General features: G+C 42.1%; 1 non-coding gene and 1 pseudogene across 1 annotated transcript; one reads left to right on the forward strand and one right to left on the reverse strand.

Annotated features, from left to right (window-relative positions):
- Positions 1-9,951: 9,951 nt before the first annotated feature.
- On the forward strand, positions 9,952-10,050 carry Trnar-ucu (transfer RNA arginine (anticodon UCU)). The gene is made up of 2 exons: positions 9,952-9,989; positions 10,015-10,050. It is a non-coding gene; the product is annotated as a tRNA-Arg (tRNA).
- On the reverse strand, positions 10,785-11,561 carry Vom1r-ps105 (vomeronasal 1 receptor pseudogene 105; annotated as a pseudogene).

Below are 25,258 nucleotides of genomic sequence, written 5' to 3' on the forward strand. Positions count from 1 at the left end.
GGTGGACAAGTGCCAGTTTATTTTTTCCTTCAGAAACCTTTTGCACCTCCCCCCCAGACCTTCCCAGTGTGATTTGATGTAATGCAAGTCATAACCAAGCTTTCTGATGAACTTCTCAGAAAGCAGCTTTCTGAAGATACTCTTGACATGGGTGGGTCACAATGATTGTCAGTGATCTTAATGTCGATGACATCTACTGGCCTCCATAATGTTTGTCTACCCTCCAGCTTCTCAGCTTAGCTGATGTAGACGGCCTTTTGTTTTTAGTTCTTTTACATGTATTTACTAGAGGGTAGGAGAGGAGAGAGTGCTCTGGCTTCATTGTGGGAATCAGGGCAAACGCAGGAGATGGTTCTCTCCTTCTACCATGAGTTCTACCAGAGAACAAACTCAGCTCATCAGGTTTGGTGACAAGTGCTTTTACATGCTGAGTCCTTTCACTGACAAGTTCAAATCCCTGACCTCAAGGGGAGGAGCCTGGAAACAGCTTATTGGAAAATTCTACGGGTCTGATTTCCAAACAGAAAGCCAGGAGTCTGACTCTGATAGGAACAATCTGCCAGTTATCTCAGCACTTTGAGGGGGAGGTACAATTGAGAATTCATCCTGTTCACAAAGGCAGGCCCAGGCCAGCCAAGGCTACATAGTGAGGCCTATCTTTAAGTAAGGAAGTGAACAACAGAAAACACCTTAATCCAATTGAATTCATTTCCATTTGGCCCGGTGCACCCCACTGACCCTTAGTACACAGGCAGCCATCACTAACTCAAACTTTTCCTTAGATAGATCAGATTGGGACATAAGGTTCCAATACTGTTATGAGAGAGCTAGCCTAGGAATCTTTCAGTAGCAAACGGCTTAAACAAAGTGGTTTTATTATCACACTCACAAACATGGAGACAGAAATGACAGTGGTTACTGCAGTGTCTCCTGATGTCTTTGGGACCTGTGCTCCTCCTGATGACATGGGCTCCTAACACTCACCTGGCAGTTCTCAACTGTCAGTGTCAGGGGATGTAAGTCCCACTGTGCACAGACGCATATGAGGGTAACCACCATACATAGAAGAAAAAGGTTTTCTAAAAATCAATTAAAAAACAGAGCAAGGCTAGGCAGTGGTGGTACATGCCTTTAATCCCAGCACTCAAGAGGCAGAGGAAGAGGCAGAGGCAGGCAGATCTCTGTGAGCTCAAGTACAGCCTAGACTACAAAGCAAGGTCCAGAACAGCCAGGATGGTTGGTCACACAGAGAAAGGTAGTCAGGAGAAACCTATATAAATTAAAAATGAGAGCACTCTTCCTTATATTTAGCCCACATCAACCTGTAACTAATTTCCAGGGGTAGCCATCACATAAACTAATCCATGGCCCATATTGCCAACTGAGACTCAGCATGTATGGGCACAATGACCTTAATTGCACACGCCACACTGCTAGCCAGGAGTCAGCTAGCTTTGGCTGTAACTCCACAGCACAGGTCCTACAACTAGTAATGAAGTTACAAGCTACTTTCTGAGCCTGAAAAAACACTTTGTCCTGTCTTCTTCTCTTCCTCCTTCTCCCTGATTCCTCCTCACCGTGTAGCCCTGGTGGTTCTGGAACTCCTGAGATTAAAAGCTTGCACAAAGTCTAGCCAACACTTGCTTTTGTCAATGTTTCATTAATGGGCTCTAGTCACACAGAACTACAACCAGAGACTAGTGTCTTTCACCTTAACTTTCACTCTGTTCTCACCATTGTTCCTGTAGAAGAGGCTTGACATAGACAGAGTAGGCTTACAGAGACCCAGAAGATGTAACTCTGCCTTTTATTACCTTTGTGCCTGTTTAGACCGAGAACTTCCTGACACTCCTTATCACTGTCACAATAGATGATACTTTCCAAATTGGTTGTCACAGCAAACATCACAGGTAGCAAAGTGCATAAAGTGTATTATTTAAGATTTTTTTTCATAAAACCTCTCCTCATAACAACTCAAAGAATTAGTGAATATTTACCAAACTGAAACCCTAGAGTCAAAGTTAAAGTTAATGTTCATCCTTAATAACACCAGGGTAAAAACATCAACAATTCTGGTAAAACAGGAGGAACTACTCCAGAGACAGTGCTCCTGCCCCACAAAAGCAGGATGGTCACCTTAGGAGGGGAAGTCAGGGGAAGCCGGCCTGATATTCTAGTTGGCTTAATTTCAAAGAAGAAATGCACTTGAGCTCTGTTGCCTGTTGTTTTCAATACCTGGCCTAAGTTCCTGGAGAGGGCTGCACTACCCAGCTTCCCTTGAATCCACAGACAAAAGACACACACACACACACACACACACACACACACACACACACACACAGGTTCCTCATTTTCCACTTGTCTTCTGACACAGTTGCTGGAAGCTACTGTCTCCAGCCTAGAAAATTGTGCCTTTATCAATATTCTTATCTCTATACCTCTCCAACTCCATAAACTTTAGTTGGTTCATTACACTCCTGACTGCCTGTCTGTTGGAGCGGCCTGTGTGGTCACTCTGTTTCGAGATTTTACATGGCTGATCAACTTTTCTCCATCAGAAATCTGGCAAACTTTGTCTCTCCTCTTCCTCTCTCTCTCTCTCTCTCTCTCTCTCTCTCTCTCTCTCTCTCTCTCCCCTCTCTCGCTCTCTCCAGGTATCTGGACATCTTGCCCTTTACTAAGTTCCCTCGTCAGGAATCGAACTCTGGCTTTGGTGGTTGAGTTCCCAATCCTAACCAGTAGACACTCAACACTGTCCTGCTCCATGCCTGTTCCTTATTTTCTACCTCAGTCCTCTTCTGACCTCAGGCGCCCCCATGCACAACAAGGGAGAAAGGTTTCCTCTTGAGCTTCACTTGTCTGAATCCTAGTCATTCACAGCCATGGATTACTAACCTGATTTTAGTAGGAGTATATTGTATCTCTCACTCTAGGACAGTAACTCTGATGTCTGAATTTCTCACTATCCTGGTTACAACAATGGAATTAAAAAGAAACCATGGAAGATATACAATACATTGGTTATGTCAGAAGAGGTACATTTTTTTTAATCTTTATAACATGAGTATTTCTTATTTACATTTCGATTGTTATTACCTTTCTCGGTTTCCGGGCAAACATCCCCCTAACACCCCCCTCCCGTTCTATATGTGCTTCCCCTCCCCATCCTACCCCCATTACCACCCTCTCCCCAACAATCACGTTCACTGGGGGTTCAGTCTTGGCAGGACCAAGGGCTTCCCCTTCCACTGGTGCTCTTACTAGGCTATTCATTGCTACCTATGAGGTTGGAGCCAAGGATCAGTCCATGTATAGTCTTTGGGTGATGGCTTAGTCCCTGGAAGCTCTGGTTGGTTGGCATTGTTGTTCATATGGGGTCTCGAGCCCCTTCAAGCTCTTTCAGTCCTTTCTAAGATTCATTCAAAAGGGGTCCTGTTCTCAGTTCAGTGGCTTGCTGCTGGCATTCGCCTATGTATTTGCTGTATTCTGGGTGTGTCTCTCCGGAGAGATCTATATCCGGTTCCTGTCGGCCTGCATTTTTTTGCTTCATCCATCTTTTCTAGTTTGGTGGCTATATATGTATGGGCAACATGTGGGGCAGGCTCTGAATGGGTGTTCCTTCTGCCTCTGTTCTTAACTTTGCCTCCCTCTTCCCTCCCAAGGGTATTCTTGTTCCCCTTTTAAAGAAGGAGTGAAGCATTCGCATTTTGGTCATCCTTCTTGAGTTTCATGTGTTCTATGCATCTAGGGTAATTCAAGCATTTGGGCTAATAGCTACTTATCAATGAGTGCATACCATGTGTGTTTTTCTGTGATTGGGTTACCTCACTCAGGATGATATTTTCCAGTTCCAACAATTTGCCTATGAATTTCATGAAGTCATTGTTTTTGATAGCTGAGTAATATTCCATTGTGTAGATGTACCACATTTTCTGTATCCATTCCTCTGTTGAAGGGCATCTGGGTTCTTTCCAGCTTCTGGCTATTTTAAATAAGGCTGCTATGAACATAGTGGAGCACGTGTCTTTGTTATCTGTTGGGGCATCTTTTGGGTATATGCCCAAGAGAGGTATAGCTGGGTCCTCAGGTAGTTCAATATCCACTTTTCTGAGGAACTTCCAGACTGATTTCCAGAATGGTTGTACCAGTCTGCAATCCCACCAACAATGGAGGAGTGTTCCAGAAGAGGTAAATTTTTACTCCTCAGTTTCTGCATTCCTCTTTATGATTAAATGATGGTCCACTTTCTCAGCTTGTTTTCTCAGGTTATCTTACTGCTACATCTAAAAACAAAACAAAACAAAAGACAACAACAACAACAAAAAACCCAAACCAAACAAACCAAACACCCCTTTCTTTTTCTTGTTGATTTCTGGAATATTTACCATCACCCTTCATCTACTGCATTCTGTTTTCTAGAGACCCTTTCTAATACTAATGCCTCATTCTAGCTTTCTTGTCACAAATGGAACCTATGGTCTCTTCCTGCTTCCCCATTGGCAGGACATTTAGTGACATCCTAAGAATATGAATTCTGATTTCCAGCATAATGGTCCCCATTTTTATATATTTAAAAACTCACTCTATACTGATCCATCTAGCCGTGGCTTTGCTTTGCTTGGCACATGGATCCTCTCACAATCGTGAGAATACCTTAGTTCTAATGTCTAGGGTTGGTGAGGCAGAGATACTGAATTCCTGTATAAGATTGAAGAACACTCTAAAAATGTAAAAATGAAAAGCGACGGAAACGGTTCCTGTGCATACCCTTGAGGTCTGCTTCTCACTAGTTCTGGCTCCAGTGGCCATTGAAACTTTTTTTGTTGAGGCTTGATTTTAACGGGTTGTTGGGAGTTTATACCAAAACTGTTAGTGGGTAGATGTTGGGAATGTGAACAGAGTCCACAGTAAGAAAGCCTTGAGATAGGCGATCTCAAGAGTAGGCGATCTCTGTATGAAACTGGAGTGGTAGCGACCTGCCTGGTCAGAAAGTACTTGGGGCAGCATGGAGCTGCTGAGACAAATTAGCGCTAGTTCCAGCTGACTCGAGCGAGAACTATCGGGAACCAGACCACAAGGCTACGCGCAAGGACTGCGTCCGCCGCTTTTTATTTTTACCGCAACATGAAAAGAATGCAGAATGCTCAGGGAAGGGATGGCAGAACTGGGTAGAACCTGGTTTTGTATTAAGGGTACAGTGAACATAGTACAGTCTCCATACTCTCCATCAGATTAGTTCTATATGATGCTATCTACGATTACCTACATATTGTGTTTATCCCTAAGGACTCGTGTTGGGAGCTTGGTCCAACACATCTTGGCTCAGTGTCATGAGCAAGTTCTGGGACCTTTAAGAAGTGCAGTCCTTAGGCAATTTGTGCTTGTCCTCAGAAGGGAATATAAGATCTTCCTCTGTCTTTTGCTTTCTGTTTGGAAATGTGATCACGTGCTTTCTTCACTATATATTCCTAATGCTCTGGCACCAGTGACCATGAAATCTTCTAAGTGCAGAGTTGATGCCAGGCATCATGTCCTTGCATTTCCAGAACTGAGTGCTAAGTAATCACATTTTCTTTATGAAGTTAGCCTGCCTGAGGAAGTTCATGGCTGGGAAAAAAAGCACATTCAAGCACCTTCTAATTTAGGTGTACTGTCCTGCATAGAGGGCAAATAGTGGATACTCTGAATGTTTCTTTTTTATTAATTATTGTTTTTTTATCTATTTACATTTCAAATGTTATCCCCTTCCCCGTTTCCCTTATAAAAACCTCCATTCCATCCCCCTTTCCTTCCTGCTTCTATGACAGTGCTCACCCACCTACCCACCAACTCCAGCCTCACCACCATAGCATTCCCCTATACTGGGGCATTGAGCCTCCACAGGACCAAGGGCCTCCCCTCCCACTGAGGCCAGGTAAAGCAAACCTCTGCTACATCCTCTGAAGCTGGGGCCATGGGTCTCTCCATGTATTCTCTTTGTTTGGTACTTTAGTCCCTGGGAGCCCCCACCCCACCCCAGGGGGGGGGAGAGGTCTGGTTGGTTGATGTCTTCTTCCTATGGGTTGCAAACCCCCTTCAGCTCCTTTAGTCTTCCCCCTAACTCTTCCATTGGGTGCCCATGCTCAGTCTGATGGTTGGTTTCAAGCATTCGCATCTGTATTTTCAAGCTCTGGCAGAGCCTCTCAAGAGACAGCTATACCAGGCTTCTGTCAGCAAATGCTTCTTGGCATCAGCAATAGTGTCTGAGTTTGGTGTCTGCAGATGGGATGAAACCCTAGGTGGGGCAGTCTTGGATGACCTTTCCTTCCGTCTCTGCTCCACTCTGTTCCTACATTTTCTTTAGACAGGAGCAATTTTGGGTTAATATTTTTGAGATGGATGGTTGGTCCCATCCCTCAGCCATGGGTGGTGCCTAACCCCTGAATGTGATCTCTATGAGTTCTCTCTCCCCTTTGTTCGGTATTTCAGCTAATGTCATCTTCGTTGGGTCCTGGGAGCATCTTGTTTTCCTGGCATCAGGGCCTTTCTAGTGGCTACCCTCAGTTCCCTATCCTCCAATGCTACACACCTCTGTTTAATTTCCTGACACTCTGTACTTCACCCCCTCCAGTGTCCTCCCACTCCTGATCCTGTCCACCTTTTTCCTCCCCTTCCATGCTCCACTATGCTCATAGCAGCCTTATTTATAATAGCCAGAAGCTGAAAAAAATCTCTGATGTCCTTCAACAGAAGAATGGACACAGAAAATGTGGTACATTTACACAATGGAGTACTACTCAGCTATTAAAAATAATGAGTTCATGAAATTCTTAGGCAAATGGGGGGATTAGAAAATATAATCCTGAGTGTGATAACTTAGTCACAAAAGAACACACATGGTATGTACTCACTGATAAGTGGATATTAGCTCAAAGCTTGGAATACCCAAGATACAATTCACAAACCACATGAAGGTCAAGAAGAAAGAAGACCAAAGTGTGAATGTTTCAGTTCTTCTTAGAAGTGGAAACAAAAATAATTACAGCAGGAAATATGGAGACAAAATGTGGAGTAGAGACTGAAGGCCATCCTGAGACTGTTCCACCCAGGTATCTATCCCATTTACAGACACCAAACCCAGAAACTCTTGTTGACAGAAGCCTGATATAGCTGTCTCATGAGAGACTCTGCCATAGCCTGAGAAATAGAGAGGTAAATTCTCTCAGCCAACCATTGGACTGAGCATAAGGTCCCTAGTGGAGGAGTTAAAGAAAGGACTGAAGGAGCTGAAGGGGTTTGCAACCCATAGGAAGAACAACAATATCAACCAATCACAACCCTCAGAGCTCTCAGGAACGGATCTACCAGCCAAATAGTACACATGGAGGGACCAATGGCTCTAGCCACATATGTATCAGAGATTGGCCTTGTTGGGCATCAATAGGAGAAGTTGCCCTTAGTCAGGTCAAGACTTAATGCCCCAGTGTAGGGGAATGCTAGGGTGGGGAGGCAGGAATTGGTGGGTGGGGGAGCACCCTCATAGAAATAAGGGGAGGGAGGAGGAAATAGGAGTTTCCAGGGGATTACATCTGAAATGTAAATAAATAAAATATCCAATAGAAAAAGAAATAACAACCTTATTAAATTGTACTGTTTTAAAAGAAAAAGTCTCCCAATTACCACTACTACCACCACCATCATCAACAACAAAAAGCCCAGGGACCAGAAGATTTCAATGTAGAATTCTATCAGACCTCCAAAAAAGACCTAATACCAATAGTCTTCAAACTATTCCACAAAATATAAATAGAAGGAGCACTACCTAATTTGTTCTACTAATCCACAGTTCTGCTGACACCTAAACCTCACAAAGAGCCAACAAAGAAAGAGAACTTCAGACCAATTTCCCTCATGAATGTAGACACAAAAATACTCAATAAAGTTCTTGCAAACCGAATGAAAGCAAAATTCTACAATTCTAGATGCCGAAAAAATAATTTAACAAGGTTCAGTATCCATTCAGGACTAAAACAACTCATAACAAAGTAAAGAAGAAAACCATCTCAATACATTAAATCCATTCATGAAAAGGCACAGCTGACATCACAACTAATGCAAAAATGTTGAAGGATTTTCTTTTAAGACTTGAAACAAGGTGAATGTCCATTCTTTTCAATCTACCACTAGCGAGAATGATAGGAACAAGAAATGAAAGGAGTCCAAACTGGATATGGAAAGAAGAACAAGCCTGCTTCCTGATAACGAGTAGAGATCTGTGATGGCTCTACCTACCACAAAGATGTAAGAACAGACAACTTTAATAAATGTTCAGGATATAAAATGAACATGAAACAGTGTGATCTATCAGAAGGAGAAAACAATCCCATTTAAAAAGTGTTAACATAGCTATATCACACCCTTCTCCTATAGGCTTAGGAACCATGAAAGAAGAGGGAGCAGAAAGGCCAGAGACTGCATAGAATCAGAGTGAAACAGTCTTCCCAATAGGAGGAACTGCAGCAGCCATGAACTCACTGCTGCAGTGATCATCTATACATGACTAACTGAGTCAGGCAACATTCTATGTAGATAACACTGTTCTGAACACTGGAAATCTGCAAAGCGATTTCAAGCTCTCTCACTCTGTAGATGAAATTATGACTATGTGAGGAGGCAGAGCTGTTAATTAGCTTGACTATAGGGACACTAAATGGTGTCTTCTGTGTATCAAAATAGCATTTCAATTGTGCATATCAAAGCTACATACAGCCAAGTTTAAAGATATATTGTGTGTAATTTTTTATTTTTAAAGCTGTGAAATAAATTGGGAGTGCTGGTTTATACCCATAATCCCAGCATGGGGAAGGCTGAGACAGGAGGATTGGGAGTTGAAGCCTGTTATGGGATAAAGAATGGGACCCCCCCATCTCTCTAAACTAAACTAAACTAAACTAAACTAAACTAAACTAAACTAAACTAAACTAAACTAAACCAAACCAAACTAAACTAAAGCTAAGCTAAGCTAAGCTAAACCAAACCAAACCAAACCAAACCAAACCAAACCAAACCAAACTGAACGAATTAATTGCTTGCTCTCTGGTCCTTGCATGCTCCCTCAAATGGGTTAGGAGATGTACAGGTTGTTCATAGAAAATAGGGTTTAATACAGAGGCACTCCCAAGGTCGTGAATGGGCACTGACCAAAAGGGACACTACACAGACTGACATTAGGTAAGATTAGACACATTCAGGGTTGTGTGTCCACAGGTCAGATTACATTAGAAAAATTCTCTCTCTCTCTCTCTCTCTCTCTCTCTCTCTCTCTCTCTCTCTCTCTCTCTCTCTCTCTCCTCCTTTCCTCCCCTCCTCTCCCCTCCCTCCCTTCCCTTTTCCTCTCTTCCCTCCCGTCCGCTTAGGTCAAAACACGCTTTACTAAGAAATCTTTAACACCTATGTTTCTCAAATATCTAGCTTAATTTTGCATGGAGACAATGCAGAATTTCAGACCCAACCCTGGGATGTTTTCTCGTTTCAACTCTCAGGACTTCCACACAGTTGCTTGGTAAAATACACAGGGCTCGTGCTCCCTTCCAGACCATTGTGTGACGACCGCCTAACACAAGACAAGACGCGCTATTCGCTCTGGAACCAAGTTCCTTGGTTTCTTCAGCATTTGTTAGATCAGACCAAGCAGGAGGAAAAAAACCTCAATTTTGGGGAATCCCGTTTGCCAGGGCTCCAGGTCTTCCCAGAGAACATCCTTTTACGCCAAGGCGGAGGGTGGGGAATGGCTCTGGAACCGTGCAGATTGCTGCCTCACACCGTGTAGCCAGGGCTATTAGAGCCGCTTGTGGGGGTGTCGGAAGATGCTCATCTGAATGCATGACTGGATATGTACCCACACTGTAGTCTACCAAACGGTGGATGTTCCTTGTAGGCCGAATAACGAGTGACTAGAGCTACTTTATGAATGCTCCAGTGGTGCAATCGGTTAGCGCGCGGTACTTCTAAAGCAGTGCTATATGCGCTAGGGCGATGCTGAGGTTGTGAGTTTGAGCCTCACCTGGAGCATTGTTTTCATAGAATCGTCAGCAACCCTACCCCCACTGTGTACTTTTCAGCCTACTTTGTTTAGTATCAATCAGCCTATATCGGCTTTGTTAGGAATTAGTTTTAGGATCAGCACTTATTTTTAGAATCCAGCAACGACCAATGACAGACCGCCAACTTCCCTGTCTTGCTATCATGCTCTGGTTTGGAGAAAAATGCAGTAGGATTATGGTGGCAGCTTCAGCTATTTTTAGAATCCAGAAAGATGAATGATTTCGGTGGGCCGCCGCCTTCCCCATCTTGCTCTCATGCTTTGGTTTGGGGAAAAATACGGTAGGATTATGGTAGCAGCTTCGGCTTCTCTTATTTTTTCCATTGCAAACTAAAAGTCACATGACATCGGTGGTGGAATGGGAAGATGGAGAGAATCTGTTCCTGGAACTCTCGGACTAGTTTTAGATTGCCTGTAATAGGCTGCTTTCCCTCTTCTGTAAATCTATTCATATGCTTTTAAATGTTGTGACACATTAGAACTTTAGGACAAAGCATGCTGTAGTTGTGTCTCCCTAGCGTTTGAGAATTCTAGAAGAATTACCACTTCTAGATCAGATCCAGCTACACAGCAAAATCTGGTTTATTTTATTTTATTTTATTTTTTAATCACTGGAGCAAAGCAATTCCTGCTGCATGCACATTTAGTTCAGGCAGAATGAGGGTAGAACGCAATGTCTTCCCTTAGTGTGCACTCCAACAGTTAATAACAGGTCATCTCTGTAGATCAGAGTAAGCAGGTGGAGAGCAGCTAACCATCCTCAGAACTGCTTCCATGACTGGCATCATGGAGTCATGTACCACTCTGGAGCCTGTGTACAGGAGAGAATAAAATCTACAAAATAAAAAAATAAAATAAAATCCACCCCCTCCCCCAAATCTAACAATAAAAAAGAACAGGTTATAAGAAAGAACAGTTCCCATTGCTCTGATTTCTGGACAGGAATTGCTTACAACTGTGGAGCTTTGACGTTAGAGGGAGCACTGTGACATTTATATACATGGAGAGCCATAGACCACTGCTCCACTCTGGAAACTCTGAAGGATGACATTTTAAAGAGGAGAGAGAGAGACAGAGAGAGAGAGAGAGAGAGAGAGAGAGAGAGAGAGAGAGAGAGAGAGAGAGAGAGAGAGAGAAAGGAGGAGGAGGAAGAGGAGGAGGAGGAGGAAGAGGAGGAGGAGGAGGAGGAAAAAAACCATTTAGCTATGTTTGGATGACAGCATTTAACAATATCCACTGTATACTTCAGTCCAGATCTGTTCATGCTGTCGTAGCAAAGCTGGTTGGAACATGGCAGAAAATCAAAGCTACAAAAGAACCTGCCATGCTGCCTGTGGCTTGAGCTTTCTCCACAGGGTTGTTCTGGGACTGATGGTCCTCAGCCTGACACCGAGGAGACAGGTAAAATGCTCAGATACTATTGGAGACTGCAGAGAATAAGGGCACCCACACATTGTGGTCCAAAGTGACCTTTCCCTCCCTGAACAGAGTTAAAAGAGCAGGGTCAGTGATAGTTGATCCAGTGGATCCAGTACAAGGCTACATTGTCTGAAGAGCAGAGGTTTGGGAGGGTATGTTAACATTATATTAGAAATGCTTCTCTTCACTTTTACCCCATTACTCTGGCATTGCTTGTCTGTTTATTACAAGGTAGAGCACCACTGTTTACCTCTGAGCTCTCAGGAGGCAGAGGCAAGAGGATTGCAACTTTGAAGCCAATCAGTTCTTACTTGTGAGATTTTGTGCCTTGTTTTTCTTTAAAGGAAAAAAAGTAAAATAGCTATGTGTCCTTACACATGAATAAATTTTAAAGCCAGTATCATTTTGTAAATCACACAAAGTTCATTTTTGTGGCTGGATACATATAGATTTCCTTTTAAAGTTTGTCCTCTCCTGCTTCTCTTCTCTTTCTCCTTTCCACCCATATGTGTGTATTTTTTCTGCTCCCACCCCCACTACAGATCAGAGTCTCATGCTGAAGTCCAGGTTGTCCTTGAACTCTCTGGGTAAGCCAGGCTGGCCTTTTAAATTCAAGGCAATCTTCCTGACTCAGCCTCCTAAGTGCTTGTGGGTAGAAGTTACTATTTATTTGCCTTAGTCATTACTGTTTTTGGTTTATTATTTAGTTATTGAATGTTGAGTAAGTGGGTATTGTTTTTCCTCTAGCTGTTTCCTGCTGACATTGGGGCATCATTGTCAGGGACTCAAGGCAATTGGAATATTGGTTAAGGCCTGGAAGCTCAGGCTGTGTAGTTTGATGTCCCAACTTTATCAGACCATGTGGCGCTAGGGTAGTATAGGAAGCCTTGGGGCGGTTTGTGTGGTTGGACTACCTGGGGCTAGTTGTCTTGGAGCCATCTAGGCTGTAGACTTACTTCAAGGGAACACATGGGCTGCTGAGATGCTGAGCTGCCAGAGCAGTCCGTAGTTGATTTGAAACCTACTGGGACAGATAGACTAGGGACAGATAGAAGGTAAGGTTAAGAATTTTAGGGAACACCTTTTATCTTAGGTGTAGATTTAAACCTTTTAGGTCCATGGTCTTAGTAGTTGGGGAAGGGGCGTTCCAAGAACAGGTAAAGGGGGAGGAATCCCAATGTGGGCAATAGACAGGTAGAGAAACTTAGACTGTTGGTTTGAAGCTATATATAGGTGGAGTCCATTTGACCTGTGAGGGGTTGATTAAAGTCGATTTCCTGAAACTTACAAGATGTTTTTAAGTTTACAAAAAGATAAAAAGTTTTTAGCATTGTTTGTAATCTGTACTGAAATCCACTTTGTAGGAAGGGGAGCAGACTTATGTTTTGAGTTATAGCAAAAGTTTTGGGGAGAGAGAGAGAGAGAGAGAGAGAGAGAGAGAGAGAGAGAGAGAGAGAGAAAGAGAGAGAGAGAGAACAAATCTGAAACAACTTTTCATATACCCTAAATCATTTCATTTTCAAGAACTCTTGCAACTTACCCTTTTATATCCTCAGGCCTTGTTTCTTTAGAACTTAAAACATTTTTGCGATTTGTATTTACATACTTTGTAAATAATTTCTTTAGACCTTAAAACATTCCTCAGACCTTTGTAACCTGTATTTTCACACCTTAAAACATTTCCTTAGATTCTCCTCACTTTAGGCCTTTATAACTTGATAAGTGGGTAAGGTAGGGGTTATATGGTGGAGATGGGGCTACTCCACTGATATACATTGTAGGTTTGGGTTAGGTTATGTAAAAGGTTTTATCTGCTGGGGTGAATGTCAGGTGGATTTGGAGAAAGGAGAGAAGGGAGCTGGTATTAGAGTGAAATATGTAATGTAGGTAGTGAATTATGTCCCGGGTGAAAGGGATATTGTAAGGTGAACAGGTCAGGCATAGAAACTGATTGGATATAAGAGAGTGAATGACATATTTGAGACCTCTGAGGCTGGTTAAGGATGGGGCTCAGAGGTGTAGCTGAAGTGTCTTTGAGTGTAATATAAAGGGGTTCATGATGTGAGCAAAGGAAATAGTATCACACGGTGGGCTAGAGGGCAAGATGGGTTTTGGGAATTTTGATAGTGAGGGAGTGTACAAGTGGAGGCTCAAGAAAGGAAGAGGAGGGAGGCTGAACTGAGTCTTGGAAGCTACTGCTATTGTAGAAGCCAGTTTTATGTCAATTTTGGGAAAGATTGTTTTGTTTATGTGTTTTTGGTAAGGGAATAAGGTCTGAGGGAATGAGGAAAGGGGGAAGGGCTAGGAAAAGCCTTTAAAGAAGCACGTTAGGGAAGGGGCTTGAATAGTCTGAAGGAATGGCTGTGTACTCTATGAGTGAGTGGGACCCCAGAATTCTTTTACAATAAAAAACCATGGCCTTGATATTCAGGAGGAACATGACGAGGTGGACTGACAGAAGAAATGAGACCCTAGGCTCCTGGAGAGTGATTGGGGTGGGTTTAGGCAGGTCTGTCAATATCTTCAAAGAGCAAAAAAGGATGAATTATAGCAGGAGATATGATCCAAATGGCTTGTGCATCAATTAAGTGACAGAGACTTTCCCATGAACTACACGGGTTAACCTAAGTTTCCCTGTTCTCCATGGCTGGGCACTGAGGGTAAGTTTTCAGCTGTCATATGGGATAGGATTTAATCTTCAGTTGTCACATAGATCAGCTTTGGCTTTTGACTGTCAGATTCAGGTGTAAGAGATATTTTTCTTGTAGAGGAACTTTGGGAAAACTGACCTTACTTTGTCTAGGCAGAGTTGGGAAACCAACCCCAAAATGTCTACAGTTTGAAAAGAACCCTGGTAGTAGGTAAAGCAGAGGGAAATTTTCCCAACATTACTGTAATCCAGGGGGAGTTGTCATGCCCTGTCTTCTTTAGAGACTATCAGGTTTTTATTAGAAAGAGGCAGGTCTCTATAATGGAAAGCTTAAACAGTTTAACTGTCATATTCAGCAGATCTCTGAAGAGTCTGAGAACCACCTATCTATTAAGTATATTTATTTTAGGCTTACCCTGGAAAACACAGATAGGCTGAATAAAGCCTGCCATCAAATGAATTATAAAGCAGTCTATAAGTTAGTAGTTAAAAGATTTTTAAGAGTTGAAAGTGGCAGTTAGAGATTTTTGGAAGTGTAGAACAGATGAAGATAGAAGGGATTTTGAGATTATTTGTTTGTGTAAGCTCTAGGAGGAGCTCCTTTAGAAGAAAAGACAGAGAGGGCAGCTCCGAGGGTCGGGGAGGGAATTGTCCGAGGGAGCTGAAGGTAGAAGCTATGAGAATGTAAGCTGGAGCTGAGATAAGAGAATACGGTTGCTCACTATCATTGAAGCCAGGAGCAAGGAAAGGCTTAGGTGACAGGAAGGATTGCTGAGAGAGAGCATAGTGGGACAGCAGTCAGGACTATAGTTCTTAGGGGGAAGGAGCAAGGAAGCTTGCGATGTATATAGGTCAAAGAAGACATAAAGACAGAGTAGATAACTCTGAGTCAGGAGGAAGCAGGAAAAAGGTTGCAGGCTGCCTCAGACAGGATCGTAGCTCCTTGGGAGAGGTGAGAGAAAGCTAGAGAAAGATGATGAGGAGGCTAGTAAGTGTTTAATTGAGGGGATCGAAATTGGAGATTTGGCTTTAGGAGAAGAGATGGAGGAGGCATAGCGGGGTTCGGTGGGGGCGGGGTGGTTGGGGGTGGGGCTGTGAAAAGACTGCTGGTACTGAGAAGTGTGGCAGTGGCCAGTAGGCCAGTCCGTGAGAGAGCAGTGGAAAGAGGTGGAGGATTTGGTATTTCAGAGCAGGGGGCAGCCTAGGCAGCAGTGGAAGCTGGCAGCCGCAGGGAAAGGGTTTTGGACCCAGGACCGAAGCTCCTGGGAGAAGCTTCAGCGGTTGTGGAGAGCTCTTGGAGCTGGTTGGGCTGCAGGGGCAACAGGGAGAGATCAGAGGGGTGGGCCCAGAGCAAAGGGCTATTAGTCAGTCCGTGGCAGTAGAGGTTTTGATGGCCACTAGGGCATGAGGTAGATGTCAGAAAGTACAGGAGAAAGAAAGGATGGAGTGGAGATACAAGCAAGCAGAGAAGCAGATGGAGACAAGGCCTAGGCATTTTCAGAGAGAAGGTGTGGTAAGCCTAGCCCCCAGCTGCGTCCTCTCCGAAGGAGCCTGTGGGAGAAGAGCATAGGCGGGGGCAAGAATTGGTCTTGCAGGAGAGTAGGGTTGCTTTCGATAATAACTGAAGCCACTCTTGACTTTTAAGTTATTTTAAGCCCAGAAGCTGCAGGCCTCTGGATTTATTGACACTTGGTGCTAACAGCAAGTGATTAGGCAAAGGATTTATTGCTATGTTTTTCTCTGTCCAGGAAGCCAGAAGCCTCTCTGGCTAGGCTGGTTAACTCTGTGAACTGGAGAGGAAGGAAAAGAAAACTACAATGTTTTATACTGGCAAATATGCACAGACCCTTATACATTCATATACCCATATTCTGGATAGCCTGACCATCTGTCTCAATCAACTTCACAAGTATTCATGCATGTTTACATATATACACATACACCTACACGTGTACATATAGACAAAATATACATTTGGATGGGTGGATGGATGGGTGGGTGGCACAGAGCCCTCCAAGCCAAACCATCCAACCAACAACTTTATTTCTTTTCTCTGGCCTTTTTATACCTTCTTAAACAATAAGATCTTTAGAAAATTACCTCAGAGATAAAATGTTATATAAATTGGGAGTTACAGAAGGATGTTGATATTAAATTCAAAGCAGTGTTTCATTAAAAAATGTTCATTAAAAGTTCAAAGCAACAGTTTTTTTCATGGTCTTGCTTTATCATAGTGTATACCTGTGGCTTTATCCTTGGACCTGAATGTTTTTCCTTGAACACAAATTTGTTCCAAGTGTACTTCTCTTTTTAGTGTGATTATAAAGCTTTTTTTTTGCTTGTTTGTTTTTGTTCTGTTTTCTGTTTCTCTATCATTTTATTAGGGTAAATTCAATGGTATTTAAATCTCTACAGCATTTGACAGCCTCTGCATTCCTCTAAATTATACAAAACAGAGAAGAGAAAACATCAATATATCTGTAACTAGTAAAAAATTTCTTTCATTTTAACTGATTTGGATTTAATTTTCCATTTCATAGCCTTTCTTTCTTTTCCAATTTGGTGAGTGTTTTTTCTTTATTGTAGTGGATAGGAAGTCAATTATGTTAAAGGAACAGTAATTTAAAATCACACTCAAGTTTCATGGTCAGTTTCCTTTCCATTATTTTAAGATTATATTTCTCTACAGTCAATAGATGTCACAGGTTGAAGAGGACGAAACTAAATATAAAGGTAATATGTTTTATGAGTTTTGTTAAGTACTGTGATAACTTTTTTGTTCTTTTTAAAGTTGGTTATTTTATTTATTGACATTTCAAATGTTATCCTCCTTCCCAGTTTCCTCTCCACAAACCCTCTAATCCCTCCCTCCCACCTGCCTCTCTACCCCCACTCACTGACCCACTCCTACCTCAGTACCTTAGTATTCCCCTACCCTGGATCATTGAGACTCCCCAGGACAAAGGGGCTCCCCTCATAGTGATGCCTGATAAGGCAATCCTATGCTACATCATGGAGCATATGTCCTTGTTATATCTTGGAGTATCTTTCAGGTATATGCTCATGAGTGATATAGCTGGGTCCTCAGGTCCAATTTTCTGAGGAACCACCAGACTGATTTCCAGAGTCGTTATACCAGATTGCAATTGCACCGACAATGGAGGAGTGTTTCTCTTTCTCTATATTCTTGTTAGCATCTGCTGTCACCTGAGTTTTTGATCTTAGTCATTCTGACTGGTGTAAGGTGGAATCTCAGGGTTGTTTTGATTTGCATTTTTCTGATGACTAAGGATGTTGGACATTTCTTTAGGAGCTTCTTGGCCATTTGATATTCCTCAGTTGAGGACACTCTGTTTAGCTCTGTACCTCATTTTTAATTAGGGTTATTTGGTTCTCTATAGTTTAACTTCTTGAGTTCTTTGTATATATTGGATGTTAGCCTTCTATCCGATGTTGAATTGTTAAAGATCTTTTTCCAATCTGTTGGTTGGCATTTTGTCCTGATGATAGTGTCCTCCAACTTACAGAAGCTTTTCAATTTTAGAAGGTCCAATCCATTTGTCTATTCTTGATCTTAGAGCATAAGCATTGGTGTTCTGTTCAGGAAATTTCCCCCTGTGCCCATTTGTTCGAGGTTCTTTCCCAGTTCTATTGGTTTCAGTGTATCTGGTTTGATGTGGAGGTTCTTGATCCACTTGGAGTTGAGCTTTGTAGAAGGTGATAAGAATGGATCAATTTGCATTCTTCTACATGCTGACCTCCAGTTAAATCAGCACCAGTTATTGAAAATGCTTTCTTTTGTCAAAGATCAAGTGACGGTAGGTGTGTGGGTTCATTTCTGGGTCTTCAATTCTATTCCACTGATTTATCTGCCAGTCTCTGTACCAACACCATGCAGTTTTTATCACTATTGCTCTGTAATACAGCTCAAGGTCAGGGATGGCGATTCACCCAGAAGTTCTTTTATTGTTGAGTAGAGTTTTCACTATCCTGGTCTTTTTGCTATTCCAAATGAATTTGCAAATTCCTCTTTTTAATTCTGTGAAGAATTGACTTGGAATTTTGATTAGGATTTCATTGAATCTTTAGATTGCTTTCAGCAAGATGGCCATTTTTACTATATTAATCCTGCCAATCCATGAGCATGGGAGCTCTTTCCATCTTCTGAGATCTTCTACAATTACTTTCTTCAGAGAGTTGAAGTTCTTGTCATCTTTCACTTGCTTGGTTAGAGTCACACAAAAGTATTTTATATTATTTGTGACTACTGTGAAGAGTGTCATTTTCCTAATTTCTTTCTCAGCTTTTTTATCCTTAGAGTAGAGGAAGGATACTGAGCTGTTTGAGTTAATTTTATATCCAGACACTTTAATGAAATTGTTTATCTGATGTAGGAGTTCTCTTGTGGATTTTTTGGGCCACAATACGTACATTATTATATTATCCACAAATAGTGATCTCTCCACTTCTTCCTTTCCAATTTGTATCCCTTTAATCTTCTCTCCCACCCCCATCTTTATTAATTGGGTATTTCTTATTTACATTTCAATTGTTATTCCCTTTCCCGGTTTCTGGGCCAAAATCCCCCTTACTCCCCCCCTCCCCTTCTATATGGGTGCTCCCCTCCCCATCCTTCCCCCATTACCACACTCCCCCCAACAATCACGTTCAATGGGGGTTCAGTCTTGGCAGGATCAAGGGCTTCCCCTTCCACTGGTGCTCCTACTAGGCTATTCATTGCTACCTATGAGGTTGGAGCCCAGGGTCAGTCCATGTATAGTCTTTGGGTAGTGGCTTAGTCCCTGGAAGCTCTGGTTGCTTGGCATTGTTGTTCATATGGGGTCTCAAGCCCCTTCAAGCTCTTTCAGTCCTTTCTCTGATTGCTTCACGGGGGTCCCGTTCTCAGTTCAGTGGTTTGCTGCTGGCATTTGCCTATGTATTTGCTGTATTCTGGCTGTGTCTCTGGGGAGAGATCTACGTCCAGTTCCTGTCTGCCTGCCCTTCTTCATCCATCTTGTCTAATTGGGTGGCTGTATATGTATGGGCAACATGTGGGGCAGGCTCTGAATGGGTGTTCCTTCTGCCACTGTTCTAAACTTTGCCTCTCTATTCCCTCCCAAGGGTATTCTTGCTCCTCTTTTAAAGAAGGAGTGAAGCGTTCACATTTTGGTCATCCTTCTTGAGTTTCATGTGTTCTGTGCATCTAGGGTAATTCAAGCATTTGGGCTAATAGCCACTTATCAGTGAGTGCATAGCATGTGTGTTTTTCTGTGATTGGGTTACCTCACTCAGGATAAGATTTTCCAGTTCCAACCATTTGCCTATGAATTTCATAAAGTCATTGTTTTTGATAGCTGAGTAGTATTCCATTGTATAGATGTACCACATTTTTTTGTATCCATTCCTCTGTTGAAGGGCATCTGGGTTCGAAAGCTTCTGGCTATTATAAATAAGGCTGCTATGAACATAGTGGATGGAGCATGTGTCTTTCTAAAATGTTGGGGCGTCTTTGGGTATATGCCCAAGAGAGGTATAGCTGGGTCTTCTGGTAGTTCAATGTCCAATTTTCTGAGGAACCTCCAGACTGATTTCCAGAATGGTTGTACCAGTCTGCAATCCCACCAACAATGGAGAAGTTTTCCTCTTTCTCCACATCCTCGTCAGCATTTGCTGTCATCTTTTTGATCTTAGCCATTCTGACTGGTGTGAGGTGGAACCTCAGGGTTTTTTTTTTTTTTTAATCTTTATTAACTTGAGTATTTCTTATTTACATTTTGATTGTTATTCCCGCTGCGGTTTCTGGGCCAACATCCCCCTAACCCCTCCCCCTCCCCTTCTATATCAGCTTTCCCTCCCCATCCTCCCCCTTTTACTGCGCTCCCCCCAACAATTATGCTCACTGGGGGTTAAGGCTTGGCAGGACCAAGGGCTTCCCCTTCCACTGGTGCTCTTACAAGGCTATTCATTGCTACCTATGAGGTTGGAGCCCAGGATCAGTCCATGTATAGTCTTTGGGTAGTGGCTTAGTCCCTGGAAGCTCTGGTTGGTTGGCATTGTTGTTCATATGGGGTCTAGAGCCCCTTCAAGCTCTTTCAGTCCTTTCTCTGATTCCTTCAACGGGGGTCCCTTCTCAGTTCAGTGGTTTGCTGCTGGCATTCGCCTATGTATTTGCTGTATTCTGGCTGTGTCTCTGAGGAGAGATCTACATCCGGTTCCTGTCAGCCTGCACTTCTTTGCTTCATCCATCTTATTTAGTTTGGTGGCTGTATATGTATGGGCAACATGTTGGGCAGGCTCTGAATGGGTGTTCCTTTTGCCTCTGTTCTAAACTTTGCCTCCCTATTCCCTGCCAAGGGTATTCTTGCTCCCCTTTTAAAGAAGGAGTGAAGCATTCACATTTTGATAATCCGTCTTGAGTTTCATGTGTTCTATGCATCTAGGGTAATTCAAGCATTTAGGCTAATAGCCAGTTATCAATGAGTGCATAGCATGTGTGTTTTTCTGTGATTGGGTTACCTCACTCAGGATGATATTTTCCAGTTCCAACAATTTGCCTATGAATTTCATAAAGGCATTGTTTTTGATAGCTGAGTAATATTCCATTGTGTAGATGTACCACATTTTCTGTATCCATTCCTCTGATGAAGGGCATCTGGGTTCTTTCCAGCTTCTGGCTATTATAAATAAGGCTGCTATGAACATAGTGGAGCATGTGTCTTTTTTATATGTTGGGGCATCTTTTGGGTATATGCCCAAGAGAGGTATAGCTGGATCCTCAGGAAGTTCAATGTCCAATTTTCTGTGGAACCTCCAGACTGATTTCCAGAATGGTTGTACCAGTCTGCAATCCCACCAACAATGGAGGAGTGTTCCTCTTTGTCCGCATCCTCGCCAGCATCTGCTGTCACCTGAGTTTTTGATCTTAGCCATTCTCACTGGTGTGAGGTGCAATCTCAGGGTTGTTTTGATTTGCATTTCCCTTATGACTAAAGATATTGAACATTTCCTTTGGTGTTTCTCAGGCATTTGGCATTCCTCAGCTATGAATTCTTTGTTTAGCTCTGAACCCCATTTTTAATAGGGTTATTTATGTCCCTGCCATGTAACTTTGTGTGAGTTCTTTGTATATTTTGGATATGAGCCCTCTATCAGTTGTAGGAACGGTAAAGATCTTTTCCCAATCTGTTGGTTGCTGTTTTGTACTAACAATAGTGTCCTTTGACTTACAGAGGTTTGTAGTTTTATGAGGTCTCATTTGTCGATTCTTGATCTTAAAGCATAAAAGCCATTGGTGTTTTGTTCAGGAAATTTTCTCCAGTACTCATGTGTTCGAGATTTGTCCCTACTTTTTCTTCTATTAGTTTGAGTGTATCTGGTTTGATGTGGATGTCTTTGATCCAAATGGACTTAAGCTTTGTTCAGGGTGATAAGAATGGATCGATCTGCATTCTTCTACATGTTGACCTCCAGTTGAACCAGCACCATTTGCTGAAAATGCTATCTTTTTTCCCTCTCTTTTTTTTTCAGAGCTGGGGACCAAACCCAGGGCCTTGCGCTTGCTAGGCAAGCGCTCTACCACTGAGCTAAATCCCCAACCCCTGCTATCTTTTTTCCATTTGATGGTTTTGGCTCCTTTGTCAAAAATCAAGTGACCATAGGTGTGTGTGTTCATTTCTGGGTTTTCAATTCTATTCCACTGGTCTATCTGCCTTTCTCTGTAACAATACTATAGAGTTTTTTTCACTATTGCTCTGTAATACTGATTGAATTCAGGGATAGTGATTCTCCTGAAAGTCTTTTTATTGTTGAGGATAGTTTTAGCTAATCCTGGGTTTTTTGTTATTCCAGGTGAATTTGCAAATTGTTCTGTCTAACTTATGAAGAATTGGGTTGGAATTTTGATGGGGATTGCATTGAATCTGTATATCGCCTTTGGTAAAAATGACCATTTTTACTATATTAATACTGCCAATTCGGAAACCAGAAGAGACTGCACTCTGTGCACATCCAGACGCCAGAGGAAAACACCAAACGCCATCTGGAACCCTGGTGCACGGAGGCTCCCGGAAAGAGCGGCGCAGATCTTCCCGGTTGCTGCCGCTGCGGAGAGGACTTAGGCAGTACCCCACGAGCAAACTTGAGCCTTGGAACCGCAGGTAGGACCAACTTCTCCCCTGCAAGAAACCTGCCTGGTGAACTCAAGACACAGGCCCACAGGAACAGCTGAAGACCTGTAGAGAGGAAAAACTACACGCCCGAAAGCAGAACACTCTGTCCCCATAACTGGCTGAAAGAAAACAGGAAAACAGGTCTACAGCACTCCTAACACACAGGCTTATAGGACAGTCTAGCCACTGTCAGAAATAGCAGAACAAAGTAACACTAGAGATAATCTGATGGCGAGAAGCAAGCGCAGGAACACGAGCACCAGAAACCAAGGCTACATGGCATCATCGGAGCCCAATTCTCCCACCAAAGCAAACACGGAATATCCAAACACACCAGAAAAGCAAGATCTAGTTTCAAAATCATATTTGATCATGATGCTGGAGGACTTCAAGAAAGACATAAAGAACTCCCTTAGAGAACAAGTAGAAGCCTACAGAGAGGAATCGCAAAAATCCCTGAAAGAATTCCAGGAAAACACAATCAAACAGTTGAAGGAATTAAAAATGGAAATAGAAGCAATCAAGAAAGAACACATGGAAACAACCCTGGACATAGAAAATCAAAAGAAAAGACAAGGAGCTGTAGATACAAGCTTCACCAACAGAATACAAGAGATGGAAGAGAGAATCTCAGGAGCAGAAGATTCCATAGAAATCATTGACTCAACTGTCAAAGATAATGTAAAGCAGAAAAAGCTACTGGTCCAAAACATACAGGAAATCCAGGACTCAATGAGAAGATCAAACCTAAGGATAGTAGGTATAGAAGAGAGTGAAGACTCCCAGCTCAAAGGACCAGTAAATATCTTCAACAAAATCATAGAAGAAAACTTCCCTAACCTAAAAAAAAGATACCCATAGGCATACAAGAAGCCTACAGAACTCCAAATAGATTGGACCAGAAAAGAAACACCTCCCGTCACATAATTGTCAAAACAGCAAACGCACAAAATAAAGAAAGAATATTAAAAGCAGTAAGGGAAAAAGGTGAAGTAACATATAAAGGCAGACCTATCAGAATCACACCAGACTTTTCGCCAGAAACTATGAAGGCCAGAAGATCCTGGGCAGATGTCATACAGACTCTGAGAGAACACAAATGCCAGCCCAGGTTACTGTATCCTGCAAAACTCTCAATTAACATAGATGGAGAAACCAAGATATTCCATGACAAAACCAAATTTACACAATATCTTTCTACAAATCCAGCACTACAAAGGATAATAAAGGGTAAAGCCCAACATAAGGAGGCAAGCTATACCCTAGAAGAAGCAAGAAACTAATTGTCTTGGCAACAAAACAAAGAGAATGAAAGCACACAAACATAACCTCACATCCAAATATGAATATAACAGGAAGCAATAATCACTATTCCTTAATATCTCTCAACATCAATGGCCTCAACTCCCCAATAAAAAGACATAGATTAACAAACTGAATACGCAATGAGGACCCTGCATTCTGCTGCCTACAGGAAACACACCTCAGAGACAAAGACAGACACTACCTCAGAGTGAAAGGCTGGAAAACAACTTTCCAAGCAAATGGTCAGAAGAAGCAAGCTGGAGTAGCCATTCTAATATCAAATAAAATCAATTTTCAATTAAAAGTCATCAAAAAAGATAAGGAAGGACACTTCATATTCATCAAAGGAAAAATCCACCAAGATGAACTCTCAATCCTCATCTTCGATTGGTTTATATACAAGTGTGCAATTTCTAGGCTTGAAAGTAAAATGATGCTATCTGGTGCTGGATAGAGGAGCCTTATTTTTTATTATGGCAGCTTGCTATTTTTGTAACATGGTGATTTGGTTGAACACAATAAAGTACAGTAGTAACTGATCTCCCCCTCTTCCTGGATGAGTGAGGAGATGATTAAATGTTGATGTCAGCATCCATGAGCATATTCAGATGAGCTTCTGCTTCTGTTGAAAAGGATGCTGTGTTTGATTGTGGTCCGAAGCTTTGAAGCACTACTTGGCATCTCCTTCCTTGGAGGTCTCACTGTTTAAACATAACAGATTTGATAGCTTGTTGGTAAGGTGAGGTCCCGCTTGTCTCCACTAGGTCATCTTCATGTGAATCCGGTGGTTATACGGTTTTGTTCTAGGGATATTTCATTTTTTTTAATAACGGTTTTAGCTGACATTCATGGAGAGAATGAATCCTTAGAAGTGTGCCACTAGTGAAAGGAAATCCTGTCTAGAATATGTTTCTTTACAAAGCTGTGTCACACCTTCCTTTGGGCCCTCTGCTGGAAAAGTAGAATCAAGTCTCAAATAATGCCTTTTAAATTGTATCCTCTAGTATTATAGATGTAGGACAGTACTGTATCATACCTCTGTGGATGTAAAATAGCTTGTACCTGCTTTATGATACGTAGTAGTGACCATACTTTATCAGAGCTGTTTTTAATGATGTTGCTCAGAATGTTTTCTTTCCAGATGATGATTGAGAAGCTAATTTAAAAAAAAATGGTGCCAGGTACCACAAGAGTAACAGAACTGTGCTGTTTTCTCGGGTTTTGTTTTTTTACTTTTTTTTTTTAATGGAGTGTGCTGGATGTCTCTACAGTTTTGTTCAGATGACTGCAGAACCTGGAAAAGCTGTTGCTGCTGTTGATGCATAACACACTGCTATTATTGGTCTTTTTATATAAATATAAATATATATACAGATATATAATTTGAATTTTTTGAAACTTTACCTGTGCTGTCAACTTTCGAAAAAAGTATCCCCGTTTACTGTGCTGAGTTGGCACTGTACAGAAAGTAACAGCCATATTGGTCTAGAAATGTTGAACTTAAGTTTTTTCCATTTGTACAGGGGTAACACACTGTATTAAATATGTAAGGTCTTATATACGTGGGTTTGATTACAAAAACTAATAAAGTATTCTCTAAATTAAAAAAAATACTGCCAATTCATGAGCATAGGA

The sequence above is a fragment of the Rattus norvegicus genome, chromosome 17, assembly GCF_036323735.1.
Source record: "Rattus norvegicus strain BN/NHsdMcwi chromosome 17, GRCr8, whole genome shotgun sequence".
NCBI classification, from domain to species: Eukaryota; Metazoa; Chordata; class Mammalia; order Rodentia; family Muridae; genus Rattus; species Rattus norvegicus.